Raw genomic sequence first — 18403 nt, forward strand, 5'->3', positions numbered from 1 at the left:
CGCTGAGCCTCCACGTTTGTAGTGGTTGTGTTCATCTTAGGTGTCAGACGGTTAATTTTTGGTCATAAGGTTTAGACTAGGATATCGTCTTATTAAGAGCTGAATTTATTTCATAAATGTAGATTCCGGCACTTTTGCAACTTGATTTCTACTGATTCCACTTGCTTATTTATAGACTATCACCCCTAGAATAGTCCATCATAATATCTAAGATATTATATGTGAAAGACTCTAGAACTCAACCTCACTCTAGATAACAAAAACTCTCCTCGTGTCATGTAGACTCCACTTTACAACATTCCACAATCTTTACACAATGTGAACAACTCTAGAACCCCATGGAGAATCCAACTCTAGTAATGCAACCAAACCCCGAACTATCCTATTACGAGCTCATCAGTACAATCTATATGGCTGACTTGGTGATCCCCGTCCATCCATTCTCTCTCTCCTCCATCAGAGTGATAAACACAGGTATTTTGGGCAAAATTTGTAAGATGCACACGGGCACACTTGCACAAAGACTCCAAGTCAGCACTCTCTTCGAGTATCCCTTTATCATTTCCTCCAAGAGGAGGAGGTCTTCTAATTAAGGTTAATCAGACCGTGGATGTTCACTCTCCATTCCAACTCTTGTAATTTATAGCCAATCCACGGTGGCGGGTTACCACATGGTAAGGTTTGTGACAAGAAGAAAATAGCGACTTTGGACACTAATCCAGACTCGGCACTTCCCACTGAAGATCAAGGGTACCAGCTAAGGCCAATCCCCAAAACTTTAAAACAGGCATCGTCAAATACATCATTATTGTATACTCTTTCATATATAAAAGATTCTTCTTTTTAGATGTGATGGAATTCTCTAGGAATATGTTTTCCACAACAGGAAGTTTAAAGAGCACGTAGTCCAAACCAAGGGAGACTATACACCAACTAATAAATGAAAAAACAAATAGAAGACGGGGGTATAAGCAATCAGGATGTGCTATGCCTGGGATGGAACGGCTGAACCATTCGTGATTGCCAACCCCTTCACTTTCTTATATGCACCGTCCTCGGATTTCTGTGATTTCCGTTTCTTTGAAGAGGCCTTCTCTTTCAGCTCTCCAAGAATCTATTTTCGCTCCGTAGCAGTGGCTTCTACCATTGGCTCCTCACCTGCATTTTGCATATTAGATTGCACCACAGCTTTTTCTTTTGACACTTCTGCATCCATCTCCGGTTCAATAACGGGCATTCCTGTTAGCGCATAGTCCAACAGAAATGTGCTGCTCTCCGGCCTGTCTATCTTACTGAAATGCCTCTGGGAATACAGGATAAGGCCTTCAAGGAGTTCTCCAATGCCTCTTATCTGAAACACCATTAGATACCGGCTGCATTAATTTTACAATCCACTAATTCCACTTTCAGAGCTAATACTTATAAAAAACAATAATAATAAAACATTTTCAGGGCTAACATAACTCACTCAATAAACTAGAGAGGGATAAGGGGGAGGGGGGATGAATTTTCAGTTCTCTGATGAAAGCCTAAAGTAACATAACATTTACACCTACAAACAATTTGACCATATCAACAATATATTCATCCTGGAGCATTATTTAATTATTTCTACTCAGTGAACAAGCACTGAAGCACTCACAGCCCCCTGTCATAAAAAATATTTGTATAGATGCCAATTCATGTGAGAGTCCATAACATACAAACCAAGTGCGCCAGGAGATGCCAATTTTATTACTGAGCTGGAAGAATTAGATGCTTTTAATCATGCAACAATCTACAGCTCATCAGGCAGGCATAGGGTGCCCAATAAACAAGCTGTAAGGGATCTGCCTTGCAATGGATTATACAAGGAAATCTGCATTTTGTTTTTGATAAGTACAAGGAAATCTGCATTTTATACCTCGTAGCAGTCATTTAATGATAGCCAATGTAAAATTTCAGATCAGACAGCCATAAAAATCCATCCAAATTTCCTGAACATGGAATTTCAAATGTAGGTCCCAACAGAGGTAGTCACCAAATCCCAACTAATAATAATCCAACTAATAATAATCGAGAATGTTTGATGCTCATAGAATACCCTGCATGGTCTCTTCTAAGTAACTGAAAAATGAATTATGAACCTGATGAGTCAGAAATGAATAATACCTCAATAATCTCCGTTGGAGGAAGGATGCTGAAAACCCGGAAAAGCATGAACTGTGCAACATGACAAAACTTTGGTTTTGTATTCCATTCTCGAAGGTATTCAAAAAGTAGATGAAATTTTCCTTGCCAAGAGCATGAAGGGCTTTCTCTATCTTATCTTCCGCCAGTCCCTTCCTGTGGAGGATTTTCACTCAGGTAAAACCGTAAAAGTAATGGTGTAGAAATGAGATATGCAGATATATTACCAACCTGCAAAGTTCAGCGAACAGCTCGAAAAGTTTATGAGGTCTGCGAAGCTCAAATGCAATTTGGATTGCTCGTGTAGTCAGCATCTGATACAGCATTTTCTAGTTCTTGACCTCTTAAAACTCCTTCCTCCTGCATCAGCAACCCACTAATCTTATCATACACTAGCTATTAGTATGAAATTGGTAAAAGATAATAGCAACCCAAAAAAATTGTGGAGATATTGGACCCAAGTAGATGTAGTCCCAGCGTATGCAGAAACAAATGGCTAAAACTAGTACGCACCGTGCTAGGAGTCTGATGGATGTTATACATCTACATTTATGTAATTATTATACACAAATAATTTATGCATAAATACGTGACGTTTGTACATTCAGGCACTATGCAAATAACCCAAAAGAGAATATCAATCAGTTCATAGCTAAAAGGCAGCTTAAGCATGCATCCAAAACCTAAAGGAGTCTCAGCTAATGCTAATGAAGCCTAAAATCCCCAGCCCTAGGCAAGATGATTAGGCATTTTTACGGGACTATGGAGTATGGACATTATCTTGACTACAATGACCAAAGGTTAACCTACTATGTATATAGGAAAATATATGTCGTGCAATTAAATGCCTAGTAGAAGTTCTAGAAATTTTTGTCTTGCAATGGATTAACAATGGGCAATCATTGGGACCTAACAAAAATGTCTTGGCATGCTTGGCGTCTTAGATTGCACAAATAAATGACCAAAAATAGGCAAGGAACTAAAGTAATAGGTGAAATGCATCACCTCTTTACGAAAAGCTTCCTCTTTATCAATAGCAGTGGAGTCATGCCACAAATTGATAATTGCATCACTCCCACCAGTTGCAAGCATTTCTGTCTTCTTGCTGAGGGCCAAGGCCCAAACCTGCAGATCACTATCTAGTGAGCACGACAAGAGGACAAGAAAATTTTAATGGGAGTACAAAATCACAGTAAATGATGCCATATCTGTATCACTATCCTAAAGAAATTCCAAATTTTCAACAAAATAAATAAATAAATAAAATATATAAATCTTACGAAGCAGTAAGAAATATTTTACATGTTTAACAGGGAAAATATTATGAGTAGGAAACTTTTGGAGCTAAATGGCCACGGCAGAAGGTGGCATCCAATTAATAAGGGAAAGGAAGTAACAATCTAAAAGTATACGTACTAGATTGGAAATCTAAGACCAAAAAGAGGTCCATTTGTGTAGAAAATAATATATAGTAAGATATCCTTCTTTGCTAGAGTTCAGACCATGCAAAAATGACAAATAATATCCATGGAACGCTAGTCTGCAGAATGAGATATGCCAATATGTTTGGACTTTGGAAACCCACGAAATTGGCCATGCCTCAAAAGTCACACGACTCACACCTATTGATTATTTTAATCCTCTTAATGCTCATTTGCCAAATTGTAGGAGCATTCAAATTCTTTGTTTACAATTTTTTTCAATATTCATCAATATCATAGTAGTTGCTGAAAGTCAAGTAATCACGATTGCTAGTATGTGGTTCTTTGCATTGAAAAAGACAGTAAAATCCATATGAGATGGAAAAACCAAGTTGCTTAGACACCATTCCAAATCAGTCTAATACACACAACCAGACATGAGCACATAAGGACATGTAATAAGAAATCTAGACAACCATTCTCAAAATATCCAAAACAAGACCTACAGAATGTATTAAGTAGAGAGTTTCAACACCTTGTCCTCATGTCGATCATAAGTTGCAACGCATTCATTAGTTTTAACAGTCCAAAGCTTCACCAAACCATCGGCACCTAAAAATTGAAACCATTTTTTTGGTAATTGTTAAAACAAAACAACAAGGACCAGAATTTTCACACATTGAGATGGCCCCATTACCGCAAGAGATAATCTGGGTCCCACGAGTAAGAAATGATGCTCAATATACACTTGAGGTGTGCCCTTCAAATGTTTTTAAACATGAACCATCAGATATAGCCCATATCTTTATTGTTTTATCTCCAGATGCTGTTATAACACATTGATCAACTGGAGAAAACTCTACAGACCAAATTCCCCTTTTGTGACCTTTTAGTACAACCACAGATACTAGATCTGGAAGCCTCCAAACGCAAGCAGTGCGGTCCTGATCATAGAGAGAGGGGAAATATATTGTTGGAGCAACTTTAAGAAAGAAAAACAAGCAGTCGTCAAGAAATTTACACCCTTCTCTATCTTTTCACTTTTCCTCTATTCAATAAAAAGCTATCTGAATGAAATCAAAAGGTTCTTATTTTTTGTATTTTTAGGTGTTTGGCAAAGATCCTGAAAATATTTTGTGTAACTTACTAACCTGGGAACTACTACAAACAAAACTATCATGGTGCAATCGCTACAGAATTTATATCCTTATCGTGGCCTGCTACAACTGCTTTTGCTTTCAACTTAGTAGGCAGATCAGAATCATCCGAGAGAGCATCCACCCTCCACACCTTCAGGGTACGATCACTACACATAACAATACATGTGAGTTTAAACACACGCGCGCGCGCTAAAGTAAATAGTTTGTCAAAATAATGGTGGAAGAGAGATTTAAAGCTACTGATTTCCAATCCCAGAATCATGTTACACTTGAGATCACACATTCAAAAAGTGAGCAGTACAACATACAGCTATTGTTTGCACCGACAAATACATGCACAACTAAAATATATAATAATTAAGGCTCTGTTTGTTTTGGCGTAAAATGTTTTCCAGAAAATATTTTGGTATTTTCTGGTGTTTGATTGACTATTAATTACAAGAAAAATATCTTCCTGTAAAACATTTTCATAAAATGTCCCAAAAAATGACTTATCTTTTAAATATCCATGTCATTTTTGGAACTCGGTGAGTCTCAATTCCCGACCCTCTCCTAAAACCAATACACTGACAGAAAGAGGAGAGAGAATAAAAAGCAGACAATTGAACTTTAAACTGTTGCAATGACTTGTATGACGGTCTAGAGGGAGAATTCAGGTAGGTCTTATATTGCCCTAATTGTCTCTTTGTATTACGTTTATGTTATATATATATATATATATATATATATATATATATATATATATATATATACACACACCGTGCAGTGAAACAAAATGAAGCTTTTTGATTGGTAATTAATGATACAAGCTGTGTCACGCGTGATTGGAGGGATTGGTTAAGTTTTTGACGAACAAATTCATCTTCTGTGAATTTTTTTCATTTTTATATGGTTCACATCTACTTGTAATTTTCCATGTATGTACATGCATATTGAGGGTCTTGAATTTTTGAAGATAATGTTTCTTTCTCAAATAACCACAATGGGCAAGTCAATGATTGAAAGTGACAAATTTCTTCAATATTTCTGTTTTTTTAGGTAAAAATATATTTCATAAACCAAACATCAATTTTTTTTCCCAAAAATATTTTTAGGATTTAAGCCAAACACTGGAAAATAAGATGAAAAAAATCATTTTACATGTATAAAGTTTTTCATAAAAAATATTTTACACGGAAAATGTTTTACTTCAAAACAAATGGAGCCTAAATGCAGAATCACTTGATATCATCCAAATCAAGAGTATTCAGAAAGAGAAAAGTCAATAATTGCCATGAATAAGAAAGGTGTTCCAAGATCAAACAGTCCTCACAAACATGTCCTCTAAGGTTACACTAACCATCAAGACCCAAAAATGGAGACTCAACTTTGAGGCGGATTGTGGCAGGGGAAACAGATGCCTGGATCTGGCCAAGAATGAAACTGAAAAGCAATCTTTAATGTATTAAATTAACCCTTAGATTTTCAAAGACAGTTTATTGTAAATAAAAATAGTAACCACCTGTGATTCATCTAGAGATTAGTACTAACAGTAAATATTCCCTCTCAGCTGAGAAAAATAAATTATGGGCACTTATTGGTTATTAGTTTTATAAGCCCATGAAGAATAGAAGGAATCAAATATCACAATCCACATGCACAAATCATAGAAGCCTCACCATTAAGAAAAATTCAAACCGCCCAGGCACAGTGTAGTGAAAGGTAACTACAAATTACTGGGCAAGTCCTTACCTACTGCCACTAACAAAAAAATTATGCCGTTTCTTTGGAAATGCAACGGCTCCAACAGCTCCCACATGCCCCTACACTAATTCCAATGCAACATCTTCTTTCGGATTCCCATAATCTAACCTATGAAAAAAATTGAATTAACGACAAAGACATCAACTCCATGTTAGACTGAACAAGACAGAAGTCATGATACATTCATACTGACACCATACTGTGAACAAAGAACCCAAAAAAATGGCACCCTTCCTAATTTAAAATTACTTTCAAATTTTCAAAAGGAAAAAAAGCGAGATGTTGCAGGTTGTTGTTTCACTGAATTCGACAAATCTATTACTTCAGTTCCCAATTAAGATTATTAGACAAGTTTGCTTTCCAAATTGCATTCAACTATTTTTAACTTGAAGCAGCCAAAATGCTACCAAAATGACCGACCCATCACATTACAGATTAAAAAAATAATAATTAAAAAAAAAAAAGAGGCAATACCTACCACCAACAACTCCACAAGAACTTACAGTGCTGTCCTTGCTTCCAGTAACAACAAGTGTTCTTCCAGGGCTTAGTTCACAGGTATCAAGGCACAAAACAATCTCAGTATGACCTGCCAAAACATAATAACATGACATGGATGCTAGGTCATACACTCTTACCTGCATATGTGCAAAATTAGAATAAAATTTAAGAACTGAAACCAACAGATTTACAACCAGATTCTTTCACACACACACACACACACTATGCATGTAATTTATATGAATACCTAGCCAGGGCCATGATGTCTGCTACCTATGCTATCCATGCACAACATTTCAATTCTGTAAGTGTTACTTGGGCATTCATGTACCGTAGAAGTGTCTATTTTAAAGCTAAGATCATCCTAATAACATACAGAATGCAGAGGGTTTACACATTATTTTAGGTTGTTAACTAAAAAATGAAAATAAAAAGGTTTTCTTTTTTCCTTTTTTTTTTTTTTTTCTGCTCTTTTAAGTATGAAAAGAAGAGTCTACTGTTTGTATAACCAATGTGTCTCTTTTGATAAAAAAACAACATTGAATATCATAAATAAGTTAATAAAACGAAATTTCCAAGTTGAGATTTTTTTTTTTATCTTTTTTGTCTTCCCCCTAGCAAGGAAAGTGGGCAGGGATAAAACTCCAAAGCCTGTATTCAGGTACTACAACTGGACATACAACACACATACAGAAAGAATAGGACTGACCCTCCCTTAGGAGATGACAACTGCCATAAATCATTATTATCACAGGAATTTGGCAATGTCATTTGAAATTAGACTGCAGTTTCAAGGAAACCAAGCCCATTAAGGAAAGTGATTATCCATATAAAGTTTTTGTATTGTTGATTCCTAAATGCAATGTCTCTTCCCTTTTGCCACATATCGGTAGTAGTAGAGCAGGATTGTAGGAGTAATTTGTAAAACATAAGCCATAGATGTACCTGTTGTTAATACTAGAATACACACATATGTTATCATAACCTCATGGAAGATGAAAACTTTAAGCAACTTACCTGTTCAACACTAGTAGAAACAGCAAGAAATTGTTCCTTCTGCAATCTCTTCATTGTATCCAACAAGCCTTTTGCTTAGGTTTAACTTCAAATAATCTTCAGTGTATTCCGTAGGGGAATAAAAGAGAAACTGTTGGTCAGCTGTGACACAGAGCCATCCTTGACCTAAGGGCAACATAATAGCAGCAGTGAAGCCTCTTCTCAACTCTTCCTTGTCTGAGCTCACAGTAACATGTGAAGACTGCTGCTCAAAAAGACAAACTGCACTGTTGCAGCATCAAAATACAAAAATTAGTACACACAAACTGCATTCTAAATAGAATGAAAAGGAACTACAAGAGAAAGGATCCCTAAGGGCTCCCAAAATTTATATATTTCCAGTAGTAAAAAAACTTGTGTTCTTACCCTTCAGAGTTCCATATCGATACAAGCCCACGTTCACCAACTGCGATAAAATCAATTGCTGGTGAATCACTTCTTTTCTTCCAATGCTGCTGTTTGTACAAGCCCAGAGATGAAGCAAAAGGAGATGAAGAACATATCACACACACATATTCAAGCACCTCATATGTTGGTATTGTACTCTTGAACCCATAGTGATGAAGGTCCCACAAGTTTACAACCTCAAATTAATGTATAGATTATGTTGTCAGTCAATCAAGTCATGCGATAGATCCCATTATATGCATGCTCAAGTAACGACTACATTAAGAAACAGCAATCAGAAGGTGAATAATTACCAAACATGGGTTCAAATGAGTAATGGAAACATGTAAGATGGTGGTCCCAGGGGAATTGAATTAGGGTGGATACTGAGATAGCCTTGTGTGTGTGTGTGTGTGTGTGTGTGTGTGTGAGAGAGAGAGAGAGAGAGAGAGAGAGCTGAAGGAATCCTAAGGTCACGTCTTCCCTGTTAGTGCTAGTTTCACTTTACAGAAAAAGTTCTACTTTCTTCTTGTTAACAAAGACGTTTGATGCTTTTTGGAGAAGAGTTAAAAACCTATTGAATGAGTATTAATCAATAATTTCTCTTTACAATGATGAGGTCAACTCCTATCTGTAGAAAGGATACATGTGAGAATAAGAGGTGCTCAAACTAACATGACAGTCCAATGGAGCACTGCTACTGTGATCACACGATCTAATGGCATGTTGCCACATGACAATGGGAGTGATCCAATAAAACAACCAATGGGAAGCTGCTACATTGCTAGGGATATCCTTTCAGATGTCAAATGGTGTCTCCCTCTTGACAGGCAGAAGCCTAGACAACAAGAGATCAATTTGACAAACCCCAGGCTTCGATCACAAAGCCAAAGATTATAGAATTCCAGGTGAACCATGGTGCAGCTCATAGGTCACTTCACAGCCGCAGACTAAGCTTCAAGAGATCCCTAGGTATTGCTCTTGACCTAGGCAGACATAAGATGCATCATGCTTCAGTGCACGCTAAGGTGGCCTTTGATATGATAAGGAAAAATTGGAGATCATTTGGAGACATCTGATACACAATCAGAGAGTACACAGCTGAATCACATGGAAATAGAGTATAGCACAGCTGGGAGGTGAATGACACGAGCCAATTAGGTTAACCAATCGCACACGAAGAATTGCAGAATGGCGGAGATAACATTCTTCTGTTTCGAATTCACTTACATCCAAGATATTGCACATGAGCTGACCAGCCATGGGACTGAGATGTTTGAATTAATATGAAGACTCAACAAACATCATATTGTGAGAAGGCTAGGTATCTAGTGGATAAGTCCACATGTCAACTGCAAATTGGAGAATATTTCCCTTGGAAATTGTGGCGTGTCAAACGAGTGACACATCAGCCTTTGTGGTGATGTCACATGGCTAAATGAAAGTGAGATGTGAACACCTTGTAGGATCAAATAGCCACACTAAGCTCAACAAAAATCTTTCAAATGGAGTAATCACAAGAATATTCTTGGAATGAAGGACAAAGATATGTTAATATGGTAACATGATTACTTTGACCTGCTTGATTGGGGTGAACAAGTAGGGCTACAACTCGGGCGGGTTGGGCGGGCTGGAGACTTAATTCGGGCTGAGCCCATGCACAAAATCTTTTGCCCAAGCCCAGCCCGAGCCCGTCTAGAGCCCAATCCCAGCCACCCAAGCCCAGCCCGTGATTAACTTGTCCGGCCCAAGCCCAAGCCCGCCCATGAGCCCACTCCTCTGTATTCAGAGTAAAAAAATAGGAAATCTTGTGCAGCTACAAGGACTCGAATAGCATTCCTCCAAGAAAAATCTCAAACACACTACCAACTAAGCTACTATATACTTGTGAAAAAACATAGTTTTAAAATAAATATAATCTTTCCGAGCTCGGGCTTGGGCTCGGGCTGGGCTTCGGGCTTTATATAATATCAACACAAGCCCAGAACGAATTTAATTCGGGCTCAGAATATCTAGCCCAAGCCCAGACCTAGAACAGAAAAATACTGCCCAAGCCCTGAAAATTTTATACATCATAAAGATGAAAAGATGAGCATAAATGTATCAAGAGTTTCTCCAACAAATAAAAGACACTAAATGCAATATGTCTCTTTGCTGATTAGGGATTCCTTCCATTAGCATAGGCGGGGATCAATTTACCAAAATTAAAAAGTATTGCCAATTAGAGTGGCAAAAAATGACCAGAACCTACCAAGACTCGAAACCAAAACTAAAATTCACATTACTAAATAATTTTAGGATTTCCAAATTCTATTATATTCATTTTCATGACTGATCAAACTAATATCAATACATTTACTAGAGCTTTCTATTCTTTCTAACCAGGTTTACCTAAATAAAGGAAAATGATATAAGCTTAATGCTGAAATAGAAGCAGACATAATTATGCAGATATAAAGGAATTTTCAACCATATTATCAAGCAAGACAATAAAAAGTTGAGACATGCCTGATCTCTTCCAGCACTAAGTAAGGTCCATCCATCTTCAGATATTGCCATGGAAGTCACGGTAGAAAAGTGTTTCTCAAGTGTTGCAATGCACTTTTTTGTTGCAAGATCCCAAACTCGCACAGTGGCATCATCACTTCCAGAAAAAAGCTAGAAAAACCAAGAAGACTGGTCAGACTGTTTGTAATTAGTATAAATAAACTTCTCCAAGAAAGATGAATACTATTGGGAACATCGACTAATGAAAAAAATCAGTCACAACAGCAACAATCATCATATTTAGAATGAGCTACCTCCTATAGCTCAGCCAACCAAAATTAACAACAAAACATGCTATAATTATACAAAGCTTAGTTCAGAATTAGCAACTCCATATACAATAAAAAGTATGTAATCAACAGTTGAGTTATATTTATTTATGTAATCAACATGCTCAAAAACCATGTCCTTTAAAGCACCATTAAGAATATTAAACCATTGCCTTGGATATTTCATTCTATGTAATGCCCGTCTTAGTCAATTAACTTCCTCTTTATTGCCTAAAAACAAGAATCCAAAACAACCATAACACACAACTCCTTCTGAAGATATCCACGTGGGCATGCAATTTAGATGGTTAATTTATCAAAGTATCACAAGAGTAAAGCAGCAAGAGATGATGGCGCTTTGATATAAATCATCTTCAAAACCAAGGTAAATGACACATGCCAATACATCATGTAGCCCTGTAAAACTATCTTTAGCTATAAAAAAGCATGCCACAATCATATTAGTACTTCAAATGTAATTCGAATTAAATTGAAAAGGGTTTCTCCTCAATGATGATCCACAGCTACATTTTCATGCAAAATTTCTACAATAATCCTTATTGGCAGCTTGGAAGGATGAAGTGAGCAGATTAGTAATGGAAATAGGGAAAACGTTAAATGCCCAAGTTATTTTTTCCAGTTATATGGTTTCCCAAATTTGTACTATGTGGTGTATTTTTAACATAACCACCCCCACTTGCCACAGATGTAAGATATTCAATTCTATGAACATGACTATGGACTGTAGGTCCTCTAATGAAACGCTGTGTTATACAGAATATGACATATATAAATTCATGTGTGTATATTCATACATCACAGCTTCCCGTAGCCATCTAAAACAAAAGAGCAAAAAAATTAAATAAATAGTAACAAGTAGTTTTAAAACAAAAAGTTACAATAAGTCGATTTGGGTCAGGATGGAACATAATACTAGTCACCACCCCCTTGTGACCTTTGAAGTAATTCGTGCAGAAACCGCCATCCACGTCCCACACGAGCACTTTCCTATAATCCTATCAGCCCCCGCAGTTGCCAGCAACCCACCGGACACGTCACAAGCCATGCCCATCACAGGGCTTCATGTCCCTACAAATAATAGCTTCACTCATCAATTAATTTGTCAAGGAAACAAACAAACCAAATACTGCATTTTTTTTGTGTTAGTTTCAAAAAATTGTTTGGGGGGTTTGACGGTACCTTCCAAGAACGCAAGCATTTTAATGAAGAGAGGTCCCAAACCCTAATTTGCCGAGAGTGGTTGGAAGAGAAGAGGAAGTTGTCATTTGGGCTTAGAGCAAGGGCTGTAACGGGCTCCGAATCTCCTTCAATAGTGGACTTAATGGAAGCGTTGGAAGAATCGACGATCTTGATGGTGTCATCACAGGCGCAGACGATGAAAGATCTGTCGGAAGAGACGGCGAAGGGTCCGCCAGTGTAGAATTGTTGCAGGGATTGAACGCAACCATATTTCCTTTTCAAGGCGAGATACGCCATTTTTGTTCTATCTATCAGTAATCCGTGTGTATGTAAATCAATGATTCAATTCGACTCCTAAACTAAGGACAGAGCATAAAATCGTATAAATAAAAACTACTCGATAAAGCTAGGGTAGGTCCGACAACAGCAGCTCCTTGTTCAAGTAACCAGAGCGTCTCAGGTTTTAGCCTCCTCTAGCTTTAACGCAGGGTTTAGGGTTTTAAGAAGTTATATTGAGCTAGTTCTAGTTAGTGGACGAGCACTTTAACCACCGAGTTACTAAAACGATATAATTTTCATTTTTAGAGTGTTATTTGGCATTTTCAAATTACTAGGAATTTTTTTTAATATATACATTACCAATGAGTCCTTTCATTTTTTGAAAAATGCCAAATAACACCCTATTTCTAGTATTTTTTTCCTACCCTTTTTCTAGTTTATGATTGTCCCTACTATGCAAATAACACCCTATTTCTAGTTGATAATTGTCCCACTAAATGATTTTTTTAATCAAATACATATTAATTAAAGTATCAATAATATGTGTACAACATACTTTAAAATTTAAATAATTCTTGATCGAATTATAATTTAAATTTAATTTATCAAGTCGAATGTTGATCAAAATTTAATTCATTAGCATGAGCACTATGTATAACATCCTCATTAATAAAAAGAATGCTATCAAACACTTAAATAAACGTGGGTGCAATTTTGTGTGCATCAACTTGAGCAATAACATTCTTAACCAAATTTGAATTTTTTTTATTTTATTTTTTTTTTTTAAGTTCGAGACAAACATTTTTTGTAATGCATTTATAAAAATATATATATATATATATAAAAAAAATTAGGGTAAATTTGTTAAGATTTGGACAAATTACATATTAGTAGATCGTTTAACATTTGTTACTTTAACTTTTTTTTAACATTTGGTGCATGTTCCTGAATTTTTTTTCCAGACAATTTTTTATAAAATAACAAATTTGACCCTTTTATTATACAATATAATATATTATTATAATATAAACGCACTACTAACTTTTTATACTAAAGGTTACATTTCAACAACGGTGAATGAAATTAGTAAATGTCAAAACATGTCTATTCTTGTGTAATTTGCTCAAAGAGAATTTAGTGTAATTTATCCAAAAAAATAAATAAACTCTCAATGAAAAAAAAAAAATTAATTTGATTCAAGTTTTCATCGGTGGGTGAGGAGGCCCGAGATGACATGGGCCGGATATGACTTGCAAACGCGACGTTCGGTCCGTACAGATGGGTCAGGCCCATAGAAAGACAGTGCCATATGGGCCGAACGCGAATAAGCCCATCAAAGATGACCAGGACTCATGGAGGAACGGGCCTAGATCCAGCAGTCCATCAACATTTGTAAATATCTATAAATAGGAGAAGTAATGGAAAGAGGGAGGAGATATTTTTTTGGTTGAAATACAAGAATTCTAGAGAGAGAAAGAGGGAAGGAATTTCTTGTATCTTCAATTGGCGCCGTCTGTGGGAACGCATGGAAGATTGGTTGATCAATGATTAATATCGCGTGGATTCAGACCAATTCGGGTGATCGAGACTCGATCTTTGGGAGTTGGATCCAGATCTGAGCGATTGTGACCTACTCTGGAGGAATTTTAGTTCCTGTAGCTTTGGCAGAAGTGGCTTCAGATCTACGCAACAACGAGTTGTTCGATTGTGGCAGGATCTGACGGATTTAGAATTCGGACAATTCAGATCTCGTCAACCGTGAGCATAATTCGGAGAATTTGAAACCAGATCTGAAAAATTCCCACTCACGAAGCTCGGATCTACTCGCGAACTTGAGATTAATGCCTTTACTCCGTTCAGGAATAATGATAGGTGAAAGCTCCAATCCGATGGAGGCTGTCCAGCAAACAAAGCTTGAGGAGTTGATGAACTTGATCGAGGCTCTCAAAAAAGAGAATGCAGAATTGAAAGCTGGAATGCAACATCAGCAAATGCTCGCGGTTTCGCGTCCACCTCCGGCCGAAGAAGGAGGTGTTCAATCTAATATCGCGCATCAAGGCGAGCAGGACGAGAACAGTCAGTCAGCTCTCCACCGTGATGAAAGAAGGATGGATGATTTGCTGCCAAATGCTCGTCGAGTTGAGGATCACGAAGGATCAACTCACATTGATCCGCGACATGAGTAGATTAGACAGAACGAAGCCATGACCTTAGATCCGCATCGGGAAAGGTTCAACCGAGAGGAGGTGATAGAGGTTGATCGCCGCCAAGTTGCGTCGCCTTGGCAAAGAGAGCTCATAGAGGAACGGTCGTTCGATCCGTCCTACCGGCCCTCCATGGCTACAATCACTCATCGCGGTTCGGAGAGCAGAACCGTAGCCCACAGAGCTACCACTGGGCGCCAAAGAGAGAATGAAGCGCTCCGATCCGCAGCTCGAACGGTTGATTCACCATTCACTGACGAGATCCTGAATGCCCCGCATCCAAGGAAGTTTGATATGCCAGTATTTATTCTGTTTGACGGAACAACTGATCCGATCGATCATGTGTACCATATCCAGTTGAAGATGGCCCTGAATACGGAAAACGACGCTTTAATGTGCAAATGTTTCCCTACAAGCCTAGCTGGACCGGCACTCAGCTGGTTCAAGAACTTGCCTAAGAGCTCCATTGGTAGCTTCCGAGATCGGTGCGATCGGTTCATAAGTCAGTACTATGGGAACAAGCGTCCGCCAAAGGACATCTCAAGCCTATTCACAATGAGACAGCACAAAGATGAACGTCTCCAGGCTTTTCTCACCAGGTTTAATCTCACTAAGAGTATGGTGATCGAATGCCACCCTTCTACAGCGGTTCAAGCCTTCAAGTTAGCCATGACACGTGGCACTCCGTTCCATACCAGTCTGGTAGTGAACACACCGACGACTATGGATGAACTCAATGAAAGAGCCGACGGCTTTGTGCGCCTAGAAGAAGAGGAGGCAGCCAATGCTCGGACAGCGTCGCTCGTGTCGACCGAGGAAAAGTCCAAGGCAAAGATCAGGCAGAAGCAGGCTCAGCCGCAGCGTCAGACCTCCTGGAAGGCAGAAAAGAGGTCCAAGGAGGAAGAGCTGATCACTCCGCTGAAAGTCACTCTGGCGAGGCTATATCAGGAGAACAAAGATAAGTTTCATCCACCACTGCCAATTAGGCAACCCCTCGAACAGAGGGATCAGACTAAACATTGTGTTTTTCATTCCGATTTCGGTCATCAGACTAATGAATGCAGGAATTTGAGAAGGCAAGTGGAGATGTTGATAGCTAGAGGGGAGTTCGCGAGTTATGTTCAAGGCTAGGCGACAGAGCAGAATCGACCGATGGAACAAGTAAAAAGGAGCCATAAACAAAGCTCCCACAATTCACAACCAGTTCGTATAATCAATGCTATCCACGGTCGACCCGAGCCCAGCGAAGATTCAGATGAGCTGCTCCGAGCGCGCCTACGGCAGGCGCAGATGAAGAAAAGGGTCAGCAGTGTGAATACTCTACACCAGCAGATCACATCGATACAGATAAAGTTCGACAGGACAGACCTGCAGCGTGTTCAAATCCCCCATGAAGACCCGTTGGTAGTCAGTTTGACAGTGGCAAACTGCTTGGTGCGCAGAGTTCTGATCGATCCCGGGAGCAGTGCGAATGTCATGCCGAGGGACACATTTGATCGGCTCGAGATTAAACTAGAGAGGCTCACGCCCACTGGAAATCCCTTGTTAGGATTCGATGGCAAGAGGGTGGAGCCCGTCGGAATGGTGGAAGTAGAAGTTCAAGCTGCAGAATGAGCTCTTATGGAAACTTTTGTGGTTGTAGAGATTCACCCCTCGTACAATCTCCTGATGGGAAGAGGATGGATTCACAGAGTCCAAGGAGTACCCTCAACTTTGCATCAGGTCATGAGGTGCCTCGGACCCGATGGAAATAAGGTAATAGACATTCGTGGGGATCAGGTTGCAGCCAAAGAGTGTTATTCCGTCACACTAAAGTATGCTGGGAAAGGGAAGGCGCCCGTCCGACCGGCAAGCCCCAGATAGCAAGTACAGGAACCTTCGCCCAAGCAGAACAGGGTGGAGGGGTCAGTTAACTTGACCGAAGAGCCCCTTCTGGATGTGCAGATCGATCAGTCCAGGTCAGAACGAACTACCAGAGTAGGAATAAGACTGACCAGGGAAGAGCGGCAAGAGCTAGCTGACTTCTTGTCTCACAATGCCGATGTATTTGCATGGAGTCACCTAGACATGCCTGGAATTAATCCCTCCGTATCCTGTCATTCTTTGAATGTCAATCCCAATTTCAAACCAGTAAAACAGAAGCAACGAAGATTTGCTCCAGAACGCAACCAAATCATAGCCGAGGAAGTTGATAGGCTGCTTGATGCAGGATTTATCAGAGAAGTACACTACCCTGATTGGTTGTCCAACGTCGTTGTCGTGCAGAAGAAGAATGGGAAATGGCGAGTATGCATTGATTTCACCAATTTGAACAAAGCCTGTCCGAAGGATAGCTTCATGTTGCCAAAGATTGATCAAATGGTGGATGCTACCACCGGGTATGAACGCTTAACCTTTCTGGACGCTTATTCAGGTTATAATCAGATCCCTATGGACCCGGCAGATGAAGAAAAAACTTATTTTGTAACCGAGCGAGGGACATACTGCTACAAAGTTATGCCTTTCGGATTAAAGAACGCGGGAGCAACTTATCAAAGACTTGCTAGCAAAATTTTCAATGATCAAATAGGAAAGATTGTGGAAGCCTATATTGATGATATGGTGGTAAAGAGTAGGAAGAAGAATGATCATCTGAAACATCTGCAAGATATATTTGATGTGCTGAGGCGATATGGGATGAGGCTCAATCCAACCAAGTGCTCGTTCGGTGTGAGTTCCGGTAAGTTTTTGGGACACGTGGTCAACCGCAAAGGCATCGAAGTTAACCCCGCTCAAGCAGAGGCTTTGATTAAGAATGCCGAACCAAAGACGATCAGAGAGGTGCAAGCCCTCACAGGACGAATAACTGCATTAAGTCGATTCATTTCAAAATTGTCAGACCGCTACAAGCCGTTCTTTGACACGATTCGGAGTCATGGAAGACAGGTCTGGGGAGATGAGCAACGACAAGCATTGACCCATTTGAAGGAATATATGCAGAATCCACCAGTCCTGTCAGCCCCGGATCCAGAAGAAAAGTTATTTTTGTATCTTGGAGTATCTAGTGTTGCGACAAGTGCCGTTCTGATTCGTTGCAAGGAAGGCGTGCAACACCCGGTATTTTATGTCAGTAAAACAATGACTGAGGCAGAACGAAAATACTCGAAGGCCGAACGGGTGATACTTGCACTGGTAAACGCAAAAAGAAAGTTGAGGCATTATTTCGAATCCCACCCTATAGCTGTTCTAACAACTTTTCCAATCAGAGTGCTTATGCACAAGCCAGAACTCTCGGGCAGAATGATAAAGTGAGCCATAGAGTTAAGTTCATTCGACATAACATATGAGCCGAGAACAGCTGTCAAAGGACAAGCGGTAGCCGATTTCCTGCTAGAATGTGACTCTGAAGATACGGAAGAAGACCTCAGGTGCGGCTCTTGGAAACTTTATGTGGATGGCTCCTCTAACCAGATGGGGGCTGGAATTGG

General features: G+C 39.1%; 1 pseudogene; it reads right to left on the reverse strand.

Annotated features, from left to right (window-relative positions):
• Positions 1-790: 790 nt before the first annotated feature.
• Positions 791-12955, reverse strand: LOC132312475 (protein TORMOZ EMBRYO DEFECTIVE-like; annotated as a pseudogene).
• Positions 12956-18403: the final 5448 nt, after the last annotated feature.

Source organism: Cornus florida, unplaced genomic scaffold (assembly GCF_030987335.1).
Source record: "Cornus florida cultivar Cherokee Brave unplaced genomic scaffold, ASM3098733v1 CherokeeBrave_3.0.0_Hap2_Chr06, whole genome shotgun sequence".
NCBI lineage: Eukaryota > Viridiplantae > Streptophyta > Magnoliopsida > Cornales > Cornaceae > Cornus > Cornus florida.